The sequence below is a fragment of the Manis javanica genome, chromosome 8 (genome assembly GCF_040802235.1).
Source record: "Manis javanica isolate MJ-LG chromosome 8, MJ_LKY, whole genome shotgun sequence".
NCBI lineage: Eukaryota > Metazoa > Chordata > Mammalia > Pholidota > Manidae > Manis > Manis javanica.
Genome location: NC_133163.1, coordinates 29,301,488 through 29,321,005, shown reverse-complemented (window position 1 = coordinate 29,321,005; position 19,518 = coordinate 29,301,488). Strand labels below are relative to the sequence as shown.

General features: G+C 37.2%; 1 protein-coding gene and 1 long non-coding RNA gene across 4 annotated transcripts in view; one reads left to right on the top strand and one right to left on the bottom strand.

The window, feature by feature from the left end:
- The window catches only part of LOC140843252 (uncharacterized), a 50,510-nt gene extending 48,720 nt beyond the window's left edge, over positions 1-1,790 (bottom strand). Inside the window, exon 1 of the long non-coding RNA XR_012120860.1 lies at positions 1,290-1,790. This is a non-coding gene — a long non-coding RNA (uncharacterized lncRNA). The remainder of the gene's footprint in view (positions 1-1,289) is intronic.
- The window catches only part of RGS6 (regulator of G protein signaling 6), a 530,176-nt gene that overhangs the window by 83,046 nt on the left and 427,612 nt on the right, over positions 1-19,518 (top strand). The window lies entirely within an intron of this gene.

Sequence of the window (19,518 nt, the reverse complement as noted above, 5' to 3'; positions counted from 1 at the left end):
GTTCTGGAGATTCAATTGGCAAGAGCTGGGGAGAGAGGTGCTGAGTGAGACTGTGCGTGTCTGTGTGTGGGGTGTGTGTGGGTGTGTGTGAGAGAGAGAGAGAGAAAGTTATTAAATCCTATGAACACCTAGAAAGCTATCACTTTTGCCAGGACTGGACTTGGGCAAAGCAACAAGGTGGATGGACTTTACCTTGATCCTCTGCCCCAACAGGGCCAATTCCGTGTCTGAGCCCCTCCTTCAAAACTCACCTGTCCTGTGTCTCGCTGTCTCATGTTTCTGCTCTGTGATGAGTTGCAGTGAATCAAGCAGAACTAGTCAAATAAATAGACCAACACAATGCACTTGCTAAATAGCATTTCTTTGGGAGAAAATGTTTTAACTCAGTTCTAACATACCTACAGACATGGGAGATGTTAATGTTGAGACTACTGGGAATGGCCTGCAGGGGAGGATGAAGGAACTGAAAAGCCGCCTGGTGATGGGGCTGTGGGAGGGAGGATTGCGGAAAAGGGATGGGAGGGTCTGGGGTCTGGAGTGTCTCTTGGAGCTTCTTATTTCAGACCTTACTCTCTGCCTTTCCATAGGGGCAGTCCTGATCAGCCTGCACTTTATGGTCTGAAACGTCTTTTGAGCTTTTCAGAAACTTTTCAAGTGATAACATTGATGATTCATATTTTTGAATAGTTAATGTGCTAGGAACTGGGCATTATTTCCATAATCCTCAGAGGACCTCATGGGGTAGAGACTGGTGTTCTTTCTTCCCACCCTCCTTTCAAAAAATGAAATGGAGGTTCAGGAGGGCCATCAGCCAGTTAATGGCAAAGCCAAAGTTCAAAGCCAGGACTGTATGGTTATAAAGCTATGCTCTTAACTGCTATAGTATGCTGTGAGAATAAAGGGGCAAACCTTAACATAAAAGCAAAATTATCAGTAATCTAGAAAAAAAATCATTCATTCATTCAACAGTGACTGTCCTAGACGCTGTGTAGTAGGTATTGGGGATACAGAATGACCGACAAACCAGACTGCAGGGAGTTTACCTGCAGAGAATAAGAGAACAGAAGTTCCCACAAGGTAAAAACCTGATTGTTCTGTAGTCACAGTAAGAAGCAGCTACCAGAACCAATTTTAAATCTGGTCACTTGGTCAATAATAACTGGCCGTTGTGAAAGCTGGTTTTAAAACCCACCAGTGTCAGCCCCTCACCTCTGAAAGCCACCCAGTCAGGGACGAAATCTCTCCAGAAAGCCTGCCTCTGAGTGCCAGCCAGTCAACACCAGCCTTACCTGAGCACCCACCTGATGTCAGCCCACATTTGCCTCTGGACGTCCACCAGTCACAGAACTCCACGCTTTCCAGAGCCCTCCAGAAGATCAGCCATCTGTTCTGTTTGGAGAGACCTTCTAGCCAGCATAGCTTTTCCTTATGGCAGTGAGCAATAAATTAGCCCTGTGGTTCGATTTCAGATACTGAGTGATGTCCTCACTGTCCTTTGACAAAACAAGCAAGTATACTCCTGTCAGGTAGTATCTGGCTACAGAGAAAATAGCACAAGAAAGAGGCTGGAGAAGGACAGGCAGGGGCCTGTTTTAGGCAGGAGGCCCAGCCTATTTGGTGGATGTTTGTGAAGAGACTGGAATGACTTGAGAACTAGAGCTTCCAGAAAGAGGAAAGAGGCATCAGGTAGGAGAGGAGGCTTGTGTATATGGGGAAAGAGTAGATGAGGCTGGAGAGGAAATAGGTGGAGGCTGGCTCTCCAGGGCCTTGCGGGTTTGGGTTTTGCTCCAAATGTGGTGGAAAGGCATAAAACTACCCAGGAATGGACCATGTTCCCTGCTTTAAAAACGATGTGCCCATGCTTGCAAGTACTCACATACACATATGCACACATTTTGAAGTGAGGTTCAAAGGTCCTTCAGGACTGTAACAGTGTTTATGCCTTTGAGCATGGGAGTCAGCATGCCCTCCATGGCACGGTGCTGCGCTAGCCCACCCTCTCCCACTGGGAGTCCCGTGAATGAGGTGGCTTCACGACCACAGCTATAGCCCAGGGGGAGGTGATCAGCGAGTTAAAAGCATGGGTCTGAGAGTTTGTTCACTTCATTATAAAGCTGCTCTATTGTCTCAGGTCCATCATTTGGGAAGCTAGGGTTAGATAGGACCCCAAACTATTGTGATACCTGCCAAGTTTGTGATGGTCAACTCCTAAATATCTCAGCCAGTTGTTTTTCTCACTCTTTACATGTAAAGCTCAATTTCTGTTTCTCAGTCACGATTTATCCTGATCACCATTCTTATAAATGGGGATAGATACCAGTCAAAAAACTGAAATACATTCCATTTTTATTCTTCTTATACAGTTCCTTCAGTGAGATCACCTGACCATCTTCTGTTGAGAGTGTTTTTTTTCACACAGGATTGAAATTGCTTTAGGATATGAATGCCGTAAATGCTCAGTTTGAGTTTGGGGACCACTGTCATACTGGATGACTGCGTGTTTGTGCTGCTGGCTCTTGCTGACATTGACATGGGATTTACAGTGTAATGACAAGGCCAGCCTAGCAGTTTTGTGTGGGTGGGTAAGCTGCTTTGTAATTCCTGGCTGCTTTATTCTTCCAGAAACATAAACTCAAATTTGGCTGGAAGTCATTCTCCTTTTCATCAGTCCCAACTACTAAACCCATCAGCTCCACCTCCAGTCTTGGACACTTGGGGATGTGTTTTGCTTATTCACATATGAGTTGTAGCCTGGTTCGGTGACAGTCCCTCCCTAAACTGGCAGTTGTTTGCAAAATTCCTTAGTGTCGTTACATTGAGCAGCAAGAAATAAAACAACAAGCAAGGAACTAGTGGAGCTCAGAGGTTAGCCCTTTTTCATTCTTCTCTCTTAGCTAATATACCATATAGTTATCTCTGGAAGGTGAATGTATTTAAACATACTGAATTCTGTGGAGAGTGACTTTTATGTTTGTCATAATTATAGTACTACTAATGCTATACTTAAAAGTGCAGTTAGTAATTCTTTAGAGAAACATCCTCATAATATGGTTTCAAAGGATGCACATCCTTCTGAAACATGTTGCTAACACAGTGTTGTCGTCTTAGTTTTTAAATTAGCTTAGAGAGACCACATGCTGAGCTGAGTCTGAACACCATTGTACTGTGTCTGTGGCGGGTAGTGATGCAGTGTGGGAGCTAAAGGATCTGGAGAACCCTCAGTCCTTGTTTGGCTTTGTGACTCTGGGGAATTTCTCAGGACATATAGTTGAAGAAATCAACATGAGTTGACTTTGTTGCTTTTCGTTGTCTAGTGAATCAAACAACTGAAATCTTTTTGAAGCCCTTCAGATAGATCTTCATATTGGATCAAGTTATAATTGAAATATGGCATAAATGGCTGAATCACATTGGCTATTTTCTAGCATAGTACTGACTCTTATTGTTTGGGTTCCATTGATAAATTAGGCAGGATTGTATTTTGTTAAGAACTTCCTATCAAGAGTAGTAAATAGGACCTGGGTAACATGTGTTGAATATGAACTCTGCTTGTAAGTCACAGTGCACTTATAAATGCCATCAAGTGTCACCTCTAGCAGGCACCACTTTTTCATGATCCCTTTTGCAGTGGCCAATATCTGGGTCCCTATCATGGAGGCCTACGGAATAGTTTCAAATGTAGCAGCAACTGTATAATCTGTGACATCCAAGGACTAAGGACTATAGGGGTCACACTAAAGACAGCATATAACTGTGGCCTTGCTGATTACTGACACACACTCATCTTGTCACTTGGCCATGTAAGAAAATTGTAGCCATTACTGAATTTTGATGTATCAGGCTGTGTTCTCTGAATGTGATTCAGCATCTGAGTTTCTTGGTCATGGAGCTGTCAAGACCACCTGATGCTCCGTAATAGGAACTACTGTGAAATTCCCTGAGGCTTCTTCTGCTGGATTTCTAAAGTTATGTCCTTCAGAAACAGAGAAGCCTTTGCACAGCCTACATCTAGCACCCATGAGTGGTCTTCTTTGCTGCAGGAGCAGAAACTGAATCACACTGCGGATGTGGTGGGAGATGTGTTTCCTGGTTCCTTCTAACTAGCAGTATCATATGATAAGCTTCAGGGCAATGCTCCATGGAAGTGACCCCCACCTTCATGTGACAAAAAGCATGCCTCTCCATTTGGATAGAGGGAGGGAATTAGATAAGAAAAGAATGATGTTTTTGGGCCTCAAGATGGGTAGAAGAAGGTCAAGTGTTTTATTCTGTCTGTGATGAGCACCAACTCATTATAGAACTGAAAGTGAGTGATGGCTATCATATATAAACTAGGGTCTTATGTTGAAGTCTAAGTGGTGATGGAATTTGGGCTTTTTCTTTGAGGAGAACAGCAGTCTGCTCTCTAAGACAGAGCAGGAATCTGAATTCCAGGCAAAATATTCAGCTTTTTCTATTCCTTTAATTCTTCATCCTGTCTGTTGCTCCCTATCATTCTAGAGGGGGTTAAGAGATAAGGATTTCTAAGGTCTTTGCATTGTCTGGGAAGAAGTAGAAATATCAATCAATATTAGTCTTTGGTAAGTTAAGGACACAAGTTGTAATTGCTAGAATAACTCCCCTAAAATAATAGTTAAAGAGCATATAACTTCCATGCAAACAGATTAGAAGAAAGTGATTAAAAATAAACCAGTGGCAAAGAAAGAAGAAGAAAATTAGAGCATTGGAACAAAAGCACTGCATATGGTGGTAGATATAACCCCAAATATTTCAGTAATTCTATTACAAAATGGACTAATTGTTTTTCAATTAAAAGACAAAGACTGTCAGATGGATTTTCACAAACTTTCATGAGACATATTTAAAAGACAAGGAAATAAAAGTTTGAAAAATAAAAAAATGGAAAAATATATCATGCAAATACTAGCCAAAGAAAAGCTGACGTAGCTTGATTGACATCCATCATATCATCAACATAGTTGATTATGGTGTGGGTTTATGCTTTATGTTGTGTTTTCATAATCAGAGTTTCTAATAGTTGGAAAACAATGATCAAATTTTATAATTACTAGGAAACATTTCATAATTGCAGCTTACTTCTTTTTCTTTTTGGTAAAGATGTAGATTTTTTACTGCATCTGAAGAGGACTTTCAACCATTATATAAACTGTACCAGTGTGTAAGATAAGTGGGACATAAATACTTTGTTTAAGCCATTGTAATTTAATTGGAAACATCTTGTGTTAACAATATCATTATCTGGGTGGTAGAAAGGGTGGGAAGATGGCAGTAGAAATCAAGTTCCCTGGGGAACAGGCTCTACAGCCAAAAGTGGAGTCATTTTTTCCTGACCAGTGACTGAGCTTATTTCTGAGTAAAACAGGTCAATGATGTTCTCTAAATAAAGCAAGATTTAATTGGATTATTTGTAGCTGATATGGATTCTGGGGTCTCAGTAGCACTAGGTATTGAACTGGGAATCTAGAAAAGAGAAGAAATAAGACCTTTTGCAACAGAAAATTTCTAGGGCTTGAGATTAATTACACAGGATACAAGATGCACAGCGTTAGGTTTTATATTTGTGGATAAGCATAAATTTATAATCAAAAGATTAAAACATTGGCCAAATAGCTCCCATTTTTCAGGGAGCAAGTTCATGTGAAGTGATAATCTCTTCTTTCTGGAAAACTTTTAGTATGCAAGTACTAAACAATAGAGTTCATTTCTGAACTTTTAAATTGCAACCTCCACACTCTTTAATGAATGTTATTTTATTCATTAGAGACAATCTATGAATGCATGTTGTTTAAAAAACAAACATGTATGAAAATTCCCCACATACCCATCAAAATATAATCATTAGCATTTCAGTGTGTGTACTTTTAGGCTTATTTCTAGGAATAAGATGTTTATAGAGTAGAGGTATATTCATAGAATATGTACTTTTTATTGTATGCTTTTATACTATTTGATGTAATTATCATTTTCCCCATAAAGTGGAAACACTATATCAGTCTAGATACTATGGTAACATAAGTCCTCAAATTTTAGTGACTTAACACAGCAAAGATTTATTTTTTACTTACATAATACATCTCATTTGAATTCAGGGTCCCTGCTGACACTGATGGAGGCTCTCTTTAGACATAAGCCCTCACAATCACCAAAGCAGAAGAGAACTTGGTCACTCTTACACCAATTTTTAAAGTCTTCTTCCAAGAAGAGAAGATCACTTGCTTACATTTCACTGGGCAAGGCAGGTCACACGGCCCTGCTAACTTTAAAGAAGGTGGGCAAGTGTAATCCTACTATGTGTCTAAGAGGAACAGAACTGGAATATTTGGAAACAGCTCTAGTGACTACCCTAGATGGCCATTGAAAACACTTTTTAAAACGGTTGGGATAATTTTTCAGTGAACACCTGTGCCATAGTTCACAGAGTTAGCTTTCCACTTAGGTTTCCAATTCCAGTACTTTATTGATAATGCTGAAATGAACATTTTGGTATAGTCACCATGGTATTCTGCCCCCATTTTTTGGTACTTACACTAATATTTACATATTACAGACTAGATTAAGTTCCCTCTTATATAGTGTAATGGCTTGCTGTATGTCTACTTTGTAGCTATGTCTATTTTAATTTCTGCCACCACACATTAAGTTCATATAGGGACCATACCTCTTTTTTCAGTGCTTTGTCCTCTAAATGGAACATTATAAGTACTAAATATACATTGATGAAAGAATGAATAAATTGTGAGGGGGAAGATCTTTATCAGAGGATAAAAGGGTAAAGCTATTAGTAAGGATTTTCTGTAGTATATTGCCAAATTGCTTTCCAGAAGATCAATTCACTACCTTCTGCTATCATTAGTTATTTTTCTTTGCTAAATGGAAAGGCAGAATAAATAGTTTCTCAGTATCTCTTCAGCATTTTAGTTGGCATGTCTTTGATTACCAATAAGATTATTTTTCATGATTTTTAAAATTATGATAAAAAACACATAACACAAAATTTACATCTTAATGATTTTCAAGTGTTCAATACAATAAATAGTGTTAACTCTATGTACATTGTTGTGCAGTGATCTCTAGAAATTTCTTCTCTTTGAGATCAAAACTCTATACCCATTGAGTCCTTTATATCCTTCCCCAAGCCCCTGGGAACCACCATTCCACTTTCTTTTTCTAAGAGTTTAACTATTTTGGATACCCCATATAATAGAATCATTCATTATTTGTCTTTTTATGCCTGGCCTTTTCAGTTATGTGATGTCCTCAAGGGTCATCATATTATAGCATATGCCAGTACTTCTTTCTTCAGGCTGAATAATATTCCATTGTATGTATATTTCACATTTTCTTTATCCATTCTCCCATTGATAGACACTGAATTTGTACTCTTGGCTAATGCGAATAATCCTGTAATGAATAAGGGAGTACAGATTCTCTTCAAGATCATATTTTCTATTTCTTTGGAAATATATTCAAAATATATGGAAGTGTGATTGCTGGATCATATGCTAATTCTATTTTTAATTTTTTGAGGAGTTTCTGTACTGTTTTCCATAGCAACTGCAATGTTTTTACATTCCTACCAACAGTGAACAAGGCTTCTGATTTCTTCACATTTTTGCCAACACTTGTTATTTTCATTTTCTTGGATAGTACTATCCTAATGGGTGTGGGGTGATATCTCATTGTGATTTTGATTTGCATTTCCATGATGATCAGTGATGCTGAGCATCTTTTCATATTTGTTGGCTATTTGTATATCTTTTTGGAAAAATGTCTGTTCAAGTCCTTTGCCCATTTTGTAATCATGTTATTTGTTTCTCTTGTTGTTGAGTTTAAGGAATTCTTTATATATTCTGGATATTAACCTCTTATCAGATACATGGTTTGCAAATGTTTTCTCCCATTTTGTAGGTTGCCTTTTTGACTCTGTTGATTATTTCCTTGGCTGCACAGAACTTTTTAAACTTGATGTAGTCCTATTTATCTACTTTATCTTTTATGGTCTGTCATATCCAAAAAATTACTGTCAAATCTAATGTCATGGAGCTTTCCCTATTTTTCTTCTAGGGGTTTTATAATTTCAGGTCTTACATTTAGGCATTTAATCCACTTTGAGTTAATTATTGTATATTGTGTAAGGTAAGGGTCCAACTTTACTCTTTTGCATGTGGGTATCCAGTTTTCCCAGCACTGCTAGTTGAAGAGGCTGTTCTTTTCTCATCATGGAACCCTTGCTGAAAATCATTTGACCATTTACCTGAAGGTTTATTTCTAGCCTCTCTATTGTGTTATATTGGTCTATATGTCTGACTTATGATAGTACCATATTATTTTGATTATTCTAGCTTTGTTTTAAAACCAGGATGTATGAGGCCTCCAGCTTTGTTTTTCTTTCTTAAGAGTATTTCGGCTATTTCAGGTCTTTTGATAGTCCACATGAATTTTAGAATTGTTTTTTTCTGTATTTGCAAAAATTGCCATTGGGCTTTTGGTAGGGATTGCTTTGAATCAATAGATAACTTTGGATAAACATTTAAACAATATTAAGTCTTCCAATTCATGTACACAGGATGTCTTCTCATTACTTGTATCATCTTTAATTTTGTCAGCAATGTTTCATAGATTTCAGTGTGTAAGTTTTTGTTTTTGATGCTATTGTAAGTTGGGTCATCCTAATTTCCTTTTCAGATAGTTCATTGTTAGTGTTTAGAAGCACAAGTGATTTTTACATGTTGATTTTGTATCCTGCAAATTTGCTTAATTTATTTGAATGGTTTTTTTATGTGTGTATGGAAGTTTTAGTTTTCTATATCATGTCATCTCTGAAGAGAGATAATTTTACCTTTTTCCTTTCCAATTTGAGACTCATGCATTTTTTTTCTTGCCTAATTGCTCTGGCTAGGATTTCCAGTACTGTGTTGAATAGAAGTTTTGAAATTGGGTATCCTTGGCTTGTTCCTGTACTTAGAGGAAAAGCTTTCAGTTTTTCATTGTTGAGTATGTTATTTCTGAGCTTGTCATATATGACCTTCATTATGTTGAGGTAATTTTCTCCTATTACTAGTTTCTTGTGCATTTTACCATGAAAGAATGTTGAATACAAAAACCTTTTCTGTATTAATTAAAATGATCATGGGGTTTTGTTTTTATCTTTCATTCTGTTAATGTGGTATGCCACACTGACTGATTTTCATATGTTGAACCATCCTTGCATTCCAGAAACAATCCCACTTGGTCATGGTGTATAATCCTCTTAATGTGCTGTTGAATTCTGTTTGCTAGTATTTTGTTGAGGATTTTTCATTACTATTTAATACAGGCATCAGTCTGTTGTTCTTTTTTCTTGTAGTATCTTTATCTGGTTTTGATATAAGAGTAATACTGGCCTAATAAATGAATTTGGAAGTGTGCTGCTCTCTTTAATTATTTGGAAGAATTTGGGAATGATTGTATAAATTTTTCTTTTAAATGGTTGGTAGAATTCTCAAGTGAAACCATCTGGACCTGAAATTTTCTTCCCTGGGAGGTATTTGATTACTGATTCAACCTCCTTACTAGTTAAATGTCAGTTCATATTTTTTATTCCTTCATGATTCAGTTTTGGCAGGTCATATGTGCCTAGGAATTTATCCATTTCTTTGAGGTTATCCAACTTGTTGGTGTAAAATTGTTCATAGTAGTCCCTTCTGATCCTTTTTACTTTTGTAGCATCTGAAATAATGTCTTCTAGTCCATTTCTAATTTTTATTATTTCAGCCTTCACTCTTTTTTCTTATTTTCTTTAAGGTTTGTCTAATTTGTTGGGCTTTCAAATAACCAACTCTTACTTTTGTCAATTTATTCTATTTATTTCTCTACTCTTTGTTTCATTTATTTCTACTGTAGTCTTTATTTCCTTCAGTTGCTAACTTGGGATTTAGTTTGTTGTTTTCTAGCTCCTTGAAGTGTAAAGTTAGGTTGTTGACTTGAGATCTTCCCTTTTTTAATGTAGGCATTATCTGTCATTAACTTGCCTCTTATTACTTCTTCTGCTGCATCCTGTAAGTTTTGGTATGTTGTGTTTTCCTTTTCATTTGTCTTAAGATATTTTCTAATTTTATTTTGACCACTTGCTGTTCAAGAGTGTGTTGTTTAATTTCCACATATTTGTTAATTTTCTTATATTCCTTTGGTTATTGATTTCTAGTTTCCTACTATTGTGATCAGAAAAGATACTTGATATGATTTCAACCTTCTTAAATATGTTAATACTTGATTGTGACCTAACATGATCTATCTTGGAGTATGTTTCATGTGTGCTTATTCCACTGTTGTTGGGTGGCTTGTTCTGTATATATCCAATTATGTCCTATTGATCTACAGTATTGTTCAAGTCTTCTATTTCCTTATCTATCTTTTGTTTGGTTTTATCCATTACTGAAAGTGTAATACTGAAATCTATTGTTGTGTTACTGTCTATTTCTCCTTTATAAATCCACCAATATTTGCTTTTGTATTGGGTGTTTTTATGTTAGGCTCATAAATCTTTATAATTATTATATCTTCTGGTGAATGAAAGCTTTTATCATTATACAATGTCCTTTTTTGTTTCTTGTGACAGTTTTTGACATTATGTATATTTTGTCTGATATGAGTATGACCACTGCTGCTCTCATACCATTTGCACAGAATATCTTTTTTTATCATTTCACTTTCAGCCTATATGCTTCTTTACATCTAAGGTGAGTCTCTTATAGACAGAATATAGTTGGATCTTGTTTTCTTTATCAATTCAGGCATTTTATGTCTTTTGATTAGGGTGTTTAATCCAATTATATTTAAAGTAATTATTAATAAGGGAAAGACTTACTTTTGCCATTTGTTCATTATTTTCTGCATGTCTTATAGCTGTTTTGTCCCTGTTTTCCTGTCTTTCTCTCTCTCTCTTTTTTTTTTTTTGTACTGACATGCTTTGTTTGCTTACTTTCTTTTGTGTATCTTTTATAGATATTTCCTTTGTGGTGACCATAGGAACTATATAAAATGCCTTATAATTATAGCAAGCTTTTCTTAACTGATAATAATTTAACTTCTAGTGCATAAAAAAACCTCTACTCCTTTACTTCCCCACTCAGTTCATGTTATCCATGTCAAAAGTTACACCTTTTTTGTTGTGTATCCATTAACTCAGTTTGATAGTTCTTTTTTATGCTTCCACCTTTTAAATTCTATTTAAATTATTTTGAATTCCATTCTGTTTTTAATTCTTATAAATGACTTACACACCACCATTACAGAATTATAAGATTCTGTATTTGTTCATATATTTACCTTCTTCAGAGAGCTTTATATTTTTGCATGTTTCAAGTTGCTGTCTAGCATGTTTTCATTTCAACTTGGAGGACATTCTTTAGCATTTATTGTAAAACAGGCCTACTGGGGATGAACTACCTCAGTTTTTATCTGGGAAAATCTTTATTTCTCCTTTATTTTGAACAACAGTTTTGCCAGCTATGGTATTCTTGGTTGGTAATATATTTCTTTCAACACTTTGAATATATCATCCCACTCTCTTCTGGCTTATAATGTTTCTGCTGAGAAATCTGCTTATAATCTTATTCCTTGTACATGATGAGTCACTCCTCTCTTGCTGTTTTCAAGATTCTCTCTTTGCCTTTGACTTTTGACAGTTTGATATAATATGTCTTGCTGTGGGCTCTTTAGGCACATTCTGGTAGTAGTCTGTTGAGTTTCTTGAATTTTGATGTCTTATTTCCTTCCTAGTTTGGAAAGTTTTTGGCCATTATTTCTTCATATAAGCTCTCTGCCCCCTCTTTTCCTCTGGAACTCCTGTAATGTGTATATTGGTTCACTGACATGCTTTGTTTTATAAGTCCCTTAAGCTCCCTTCACTTTTCTTTATTTTTTTTTTCTTTTTGCTCCTCTGACTGGATAATTACAAATGACCTGTCTTCCAGTATATTTATCCTTTTTTGTGTTAGAAAGTCTGTTGTTGAACTCCTGTAATGAAATTTTCAATTTAGTTACTGTATTCTTTAGCTCCCGAATTTGTTTGCTTCTTTTTTAATATGTTCTATGTCTTTGTTGATATTCTCATCTGTTCATTCATCATTTTTCTGATTTTCTCTGGTTGTCTGTTGGTGTTCTCTTTTAGCTTGTTGAGCCTCATTAATATGGTAATTTGGAATTCTTTTTCTGGTCACTAATAGATCTCCATTTCTTTAGGGTCAGTTTTAGAAATTTACTTTGCTGTATTAGTCGAGCCATGTTCCTTGTTTCTTCCTATCTCTTGTTATTTTTGCTGATATTTGATCATTAAAAAAGAAAAAAAAAAACCAGTCACTTCTCCTAGTCTTAATAGACTGGCTTCATAGGAGGGGAAGACAATCACCAGTCAGCCTGCCTAGAGAATCTGGAGACTTCTCCAACCTTTTCTGAGGGTGCACATTTTCTGGGCTTGTTTGTATTTCCCAATTGAGAGGTTTGCTGATTTCTTTTTGCCCAGCTCATTATCTCTTCCTCCCTCTGGTGTTCCTCTGCAGTACTGCAGCTTTTTTGGTGCAACAGCAAGCCAACAAGCTCTTCTTTGTTCTCAGTGGCCTCCAGGCATCCTAATTAAGCCAGTTCCTCATCCGGCTCGGAGTCAGGCCCTCAGGCAGCCCCCAGAATGTTGAATGTATATTTTACTCCTCACTTTCCCTCCTGAGGGAGAAACTACAAGTTGGGCATTTTTTCCTGATGACACTAAGCTGTGCTAGGTAAAGCCTGTCAAGAGAGAAATGCAATGGCTTTTCTTACACCCATTTGAATGAAGCTGTTCTTGGCTTTGTGTTTGCCTGGGCTACTGTGACTTTTTAACTAGTTTCTGGAGTTTGTGATCATAAAGGCCTTTTGGATCTTTGATAAGTGTGTGTCTCTGTGGGAGAACAGTATCTGAGGCTTCTTATTATGTCATCTTGCTGATGTCACCTCCCAAGAAGATCAGATTTTATACTTATCCGTTTAGGGCATTGGAAAGGCCATTATATTGGGAGTCAGGAGATAAGGGTCCATCTGTTTCCGTAACTAACATTAGAACTACTGCTATCCTGTAAAAAATTAAAATGGTGCCAGAATAGAGATTATAACAGCATATTGTTGAAACTATAAAATCTGAAGGACTTTATTATCTTCTGCATACTGTCAGTGTTTTAATAGTAAATAAAATTCCTTTAGTGATTTAGTATTTTCCTAATTCTAAACCTAATGAATGCATGTAGTTACAAATATGTACATTCATTGCAGTAATATATATTATGCATATATTACTATAAGCATTCATTAGGCTCATTAGGAAATTACTCTGTAAAAATCATCTCTAACCCATTCAACCTGCATTATAAAGGTAGTTACTATTTTGAGTATTTTTTTTCATTTTGTATATATCTGTATAATGCATTCAAAATTATATGTCTTAATGTTTTTATACAGTTATGTTCACTCTCTGATCACCAGACTTTACATAAAGAACTATTTTTTCATGTTAAGCATTTAGCAATTTTTCAGTAGCTATGTTTTGTTCTAAAATATGGCTGTACCATTACCTTTGTTAATCATATAACCATATCTCATATTTTTGTTTTGGGAACTTATTATACATATGGGACCATAGACATCTTTGTAGAAATATATTTTTTATGCTTTTAAAATATGTTATTTCCTTTAAATAGATTACTGGAAATGAAACTCTTAGGTCAAAGAAGGATGTGACATGGATGATTTTAGACTTTTCCCTGCCATTTGCCAATTGCTTTTGAACAAAGTATGGCAGTATGTGTTACATTGCTCTTTTTTCTCATGAGTATTTAAATTTTTTTGGCTAAATTGTTAGTAAAAATTAGATTGCATTTTATTTATATTTTTTTGATGATTACCAAGACTGAGCTAGTTTTCCCTTTATATATTAATTGTTCTGCTTTTGAGGCTTGTTTATTCTTATCCCCCTTGCCTTTTTTTCTATTTTTTCTACTTTTGTCTGTTGGGATATATGAAACATTTTCCTTTTGGTTAGTTTTAGTGTGTTAAAGGCATTATTATTTTCTTAGCTTTGTGGTAAATATTTTCTTCTAATTTATGGAATATATAGCTTTTAATTTTATCTAATGTTCTGGTACATTGAACCTTTTATTTAATCAAATTTATGCAACTTTCTTTTGGGGATTTTTTTTTTCTTTGCAATTGTGCCCATAGTCATGTCCCAACCAAATATTATATAAATCTCCATAAGGTTTTCTTTTAATTTTTTTATATATGTACAAGTTTCTGACCAATACCCTTTTCCTCAAAGAACTTCTTTTGACATTTTTTGCAGTACAGGTCTGCTGGCAATGAATTCCCTCAATTTCTACTTGTTTCTAATGTTTTGGTGTCTGCTTTTACTTTTGGAAAATTCTTAATCAATATTACTTCAAATATTTCTTTGCTTCATTTGCTCTTTCTTCCCCTCCTTATATTCCAGTTAAACTTATATTATACCTTTGAAATTTCTCCATAGATCTTCTTTCTTCTCTCTGTTCTTCTTTCCCTTCTTTCCTCCTCTGTTCTTCTCTCCATCTTTCTCTTAGCATTTTCATTTGGGAAGTGACTGTTGACCTATTTTCATGCTTACTGATTCTTTCCAGCCAGCTCTGTTGTTTACACTTTGTATTTTGGACTCAAGCCATACCATCTTAATTTTTTATTCTTCATTTTGCATCTTATTATGAAGCAGGGCAAATATCCCTTGTTAACTCTTCCTTTAAATCTTCTATTCTCAACAACATATTAGTCCAGATGAATACAGTCAGTAGTATGGTCTCATAAATCCATTCTTCCCTCAAGCAATCCCAGTGGGCTTTTGGCAAGAGTTGTATTAAGCCTACAAATTAATATGGGAATAATTTTCATGGCATTAATAAGTCAGTCTATAAAAATGAATTTCTAAAAAAACTTTATTTTAGAACACTTTCAGATTTATAGAAAAGTTGTGAAGATAGTACAAGGAATTTCTACTCCACACCCAGTTTCTCTTTTACTGATATATTAGTATATACATCTGTCCCAACTAATGAACCAAAATCAAAACATTATTACTAACTAAAGCCCATACCTTATTCTGATTTCCTCAGTTATACCTCAGTGTCCTTTTTAAGTTCCAGTATTCTGTCCAGGATAGCACATTACATTTAGCAAGTCATGTCTTCTTAGGCCCCTTGTGGCAGTGACAGTTTCTGAGACATTCTTTGTTTTTGATGATCTTGACAATTTTGAAGTACTGCTCAGATATTTTGCAGAATGTCCCTCAACTGGGCTTTGTCTGATGTTTTTCTCATGAAAAGACTATGGTTATGAGTTTTGGTGAGGGAAGACCACAGAGGCAAAGTACCATTTTCATCACATTGTATCAAGTGTGCATACAATTAGCATGATTTATCACTGTTCGTGTTAAACTTGATGCCCTGGCTATGATGGTGCTTGTCTGGTTTCTCCACTGTAAGGATAGTCTTTTACCCCCCTTTTTATACTGACTTCTTTGGAAAGAAGTCACTATGTGCAGCCTACACTTAAAGGAGTGGGGAGTTATATTTCCTCTCTGTGAGCAACTAGAATTCTGCACCAGAGATTTGTCTCTTCTCCCTCATTTGTTTATTTATTTAATCATTTATTAATGTCACAGTGGACTCATGAATATTTATTTTAGACTTTGGGTTATAATCAAATACCATTTTATTTGTTGCTCCAGTTGTTCCAACTTTGGCCATTGGAGTTCCTTCAGTTGACCTCTGTGTCCCTTTGACAAATCCTTATCATTGTGTGTTTGCTGAGCACTCCTTTATTTTCCCACATTACAAGATGTTCATGCTCTTCTCATATGTTTTCTGCCCAGCCCTGGAATCGACCATTTCTCCAAGGAATTTTGGCTCCTTTTATTGGAGAATGGTTTTAGAAACTAAGATCTGGGTGCTGGGTGTTCTTTTACCTTTTGAAATTAAATTTAAGAGAAACTTGAAACTTTGGAGAAATTTTCTTTGCCAGATGAGTTTATTGCAAGTTCAACATATTTATCCAATTTCCCAGGGGCATAACAGGCCAGTAGTTACTGTGCCAGACATTATGTAGTGCAGAGAGTAGGAAGTGAGATATTTTAGTGGGTTTCTGGAAGTGCATGTTCTAGTTTGTGTATTGTCGGGAAGGGAGCATGGGTGGGTGGGAGAAATAAACAGATGATTTTTATGAAAGATAAGCAGTAGGTAAAAGTGTAAAATGGTAGACAATGAGTTGGGATTGGTGCTCCTGAGGCAGTAGTCACTGGGAAAGGTCATCCAAAAGGGCCGTTCTGAGTCACTTGGATAATGCAAAAGTGGTAGTTCTTAAGATCAGGGGGATGATTCTTCCCAGTAGAAGGAACAATGAAGGCAAAGGAAAGAATTTGACATGTTGGAGGAACAGAAAGAAGACCACTGGAGAATCAGCTGGAGTATAGTGATTGAACAGGAGGATGGAGGGAGAGGAAATCAGAGATATAGATGGGGCCAGGGTGGTGGTGCTGGTCACCACCAGGGTAGAAGCAGGTAGAAAACAATGTTATGGAATACCATCCCTGGGGTTCTGTCCACCTTAACTGTCCCTTCAGACTTTGCCCCCCTCTCCCAAATCCTGATAGTCTTTACTTTCAGTTCCTTGGGAGTATTTTGGCCCTTGTCCACTACTTCAGTCCTGGACCAGGAGGCTTGCTTTGGGAAGTAGCTCTGTATTAAAAAAGGATCATGGTTCTGGGTTCAGAAAATTCTGGATTTGAATTGTATGGGATCTTGGGGGAATTTGCTTAACTTCTCAGAATCCCTTTTTTCTTAGAACCTTGCAGGAAACTTAGGTGGTTTACAGGTGGTATAGGTAGAGTTCTTTGGAGTTACACAATGTGTGTGCCATATTGTAGTCAAAGTTTAATTGTATACCATGAGAAGTTTCTGGGACAAAGTGTGAACAGTTGAATCATAACTAATTATGTGTAACTGAGGGTTATATACTCTCACATATTATCACAAACTGTTAAACAGACACAGTGATTCCGTTTAAATTTAGGAATTTCCCTTGTAGGAGCTGCTACTCAGTGCTGACTTTCCACCGAACCTCCTGCCAGCTTCCACTGCTTCTCTCTGGTCTTCTATTTAGTGTCTAGACCTGCTTCTGGGTTGTCTCACCTGCCTGCCTTCTATAATCTGCTACGGAGCTGCCTGTGCAGAATGTCAGCTAGGGTCAGTCTGACTCTTGGGCTCCCCACGAGCGTGTGTGCTGTTTGTGATTCTCCATGTGCCCACCGAGCATTTAATGAGGTCAGAGTCTTCACTGGAAGCTGGGGGCAGGCGTCACATAGAGGGGCATAGTCCTTATGGCTGGGCCTCCCTTCTTTCCCTTTCCCACTGTGTATCAGGAGCAAAATCAGCTCCTCTCCATCTTTCTGAGTCAGTCCTTTCAAGGCCCTATCTGATCATCAGACTGGCTAGCAAGACATTTCTTCCAAACAAATAGATTAAATCTCTCTAAGAGGAAATACTGTGATTAACATTTTTGTCCATATTTTTTTTTCCTGAACTTGTCTTCCATGTTTCTGGAGTGACTGCTCAAGTGTCATCTCCAAGGGGAGGCCTTTTCTGACCCTCCTACCCAAACCGTCCTTCTCTCCACCAATCACTCCAATCTTCTTACCTGGCTTTGTTTTCCTTCATGGTGTTGATCATTACCTGATGTTAGTTTACGGGTGTGTTCATTGCCCTGTGAAGCAAGGACTTTGTCTCATTCACACTGTCTCCCCAGGGTCTGTGGCAGGGCCACGCACTGTAGGTCTCTATAAATAAATAGCCAAATGCCTATTATTTGACAGTCCATTGTACTAGGCCTGTGGAACATAGAGATGAGTTCAACCATCAGATAGTTCATGATTTAGTATAGAAAATGAGACAGACACATGTGTGCAATAGATGCTATGGTAGGAGTGTGTACCACAGGCATCCCAAGAATGGCTAATTTGGTATGCCTGAATGTAATGGAAGTCTTTCTCTAGGGAAAAACTTACGGACTGAGTTGAAGGAAGTCCAGGATGTCAGTGGAGGAATGTATTGTGGATGCAGAGTGCCACCTGACAGAGCCATGGAAGTGAGGCATGAAATTTATCTCCCTGCACCTAAGGCAGAGTCATCTGCAGCCATCCTGAGCAACTCATGGTCCTCCAACATTAACAAATAAGAAAAGTTGACTACGTAATAACACCTGTGTTTGCTGAGTCTATGGTCCTCTGATATTGTTAGATGAACTGATGGCTGAAAAATGTACAAGGACTAATACTCAAATAGTTACCTCTTCTTTTCAGTGATGCTTTCTACACATAATACCAGCTCTAGGAGTAACTCGAGGAGGCAGCTGTTTGCATGACATTATCGTGTTTACTAAGAGCTGCCACTGCCCCAGGGTAATATTCTATTTTGGCAGAGTCTGGCATCTGGAATTCCTTCCTATGCTTTGGATTGCTAATCCACAGAAGTCCATGATTAAACTGTGTTGTTTCTGGAAAGAGTAATGGAATAACAGGAATGGCTATTTAGTGAGTACTGACTATGCCAGGTCCTCCACTAAGCCTTCATGTGCCTTCTTTTGTTTGATTCTCACAACAAACTTGAGAGACATCATCCCCCTTTTGCACATGAAGTCACTGAAGGTCAGACAACTAATAAGTGGAGCTGCTGATGAATCCTATCTATTCCAGCTACTAACACCTGTTAACTGTATCACACAGACACACTTTACAGGTTAGTTAGCCAGCCGAGTGGCTGCTGTGGGAATGGGGCAAGAGAGAGGTAACTAATAACTGAGGACACACAGCAGAGAAAGGTTCATTTCTTATAGCAGTGTGTCTGGAGTTCCTTGAGGTAATGAATGCCCAACAGATGTGGCAGCTATAATGATTAGTAGGCTTCCAAATGTGACATTTGACCTTTGCCTTTCCATCATGGTGTGAGTTTGCAGTCTTTGGATGGGGACATTGCCTCATGTGTATAAATTTACCCAACCACTTAGTTAAGCCAACACAATGGTACCTGGATGAGGATCTCACGTTCTCCTGAATCAGGAATTAGGCAAAGTGAGTCAAACGCAAGAAAATGTTGATTCAGCTTTTTCCATGTAGTTATACTTTGATTATCATAGCTTGGCCTAGGGTAAATGATTAGCTAAATGATCACCCATCTTTAAATATTTTCACCTGAACAGAGTTGCCAAATGCATTTTAAACCTGATTTTCTGTCAAACTACATTTTTTTTCTCAGTTTATTCGGGGATTATCTGAATTACTGAGGCCCTTACCCCACTTTCTAGGTATCCCGAATCCTGTAGTCTTTTCTTTGCCGACGGTGAGCCGGTACTACCTCTTTCTCATACTCTTCTAGTGAAAAGCACCTTTTTCCCTGGGCATTTTCTGTCTCTCCCTGC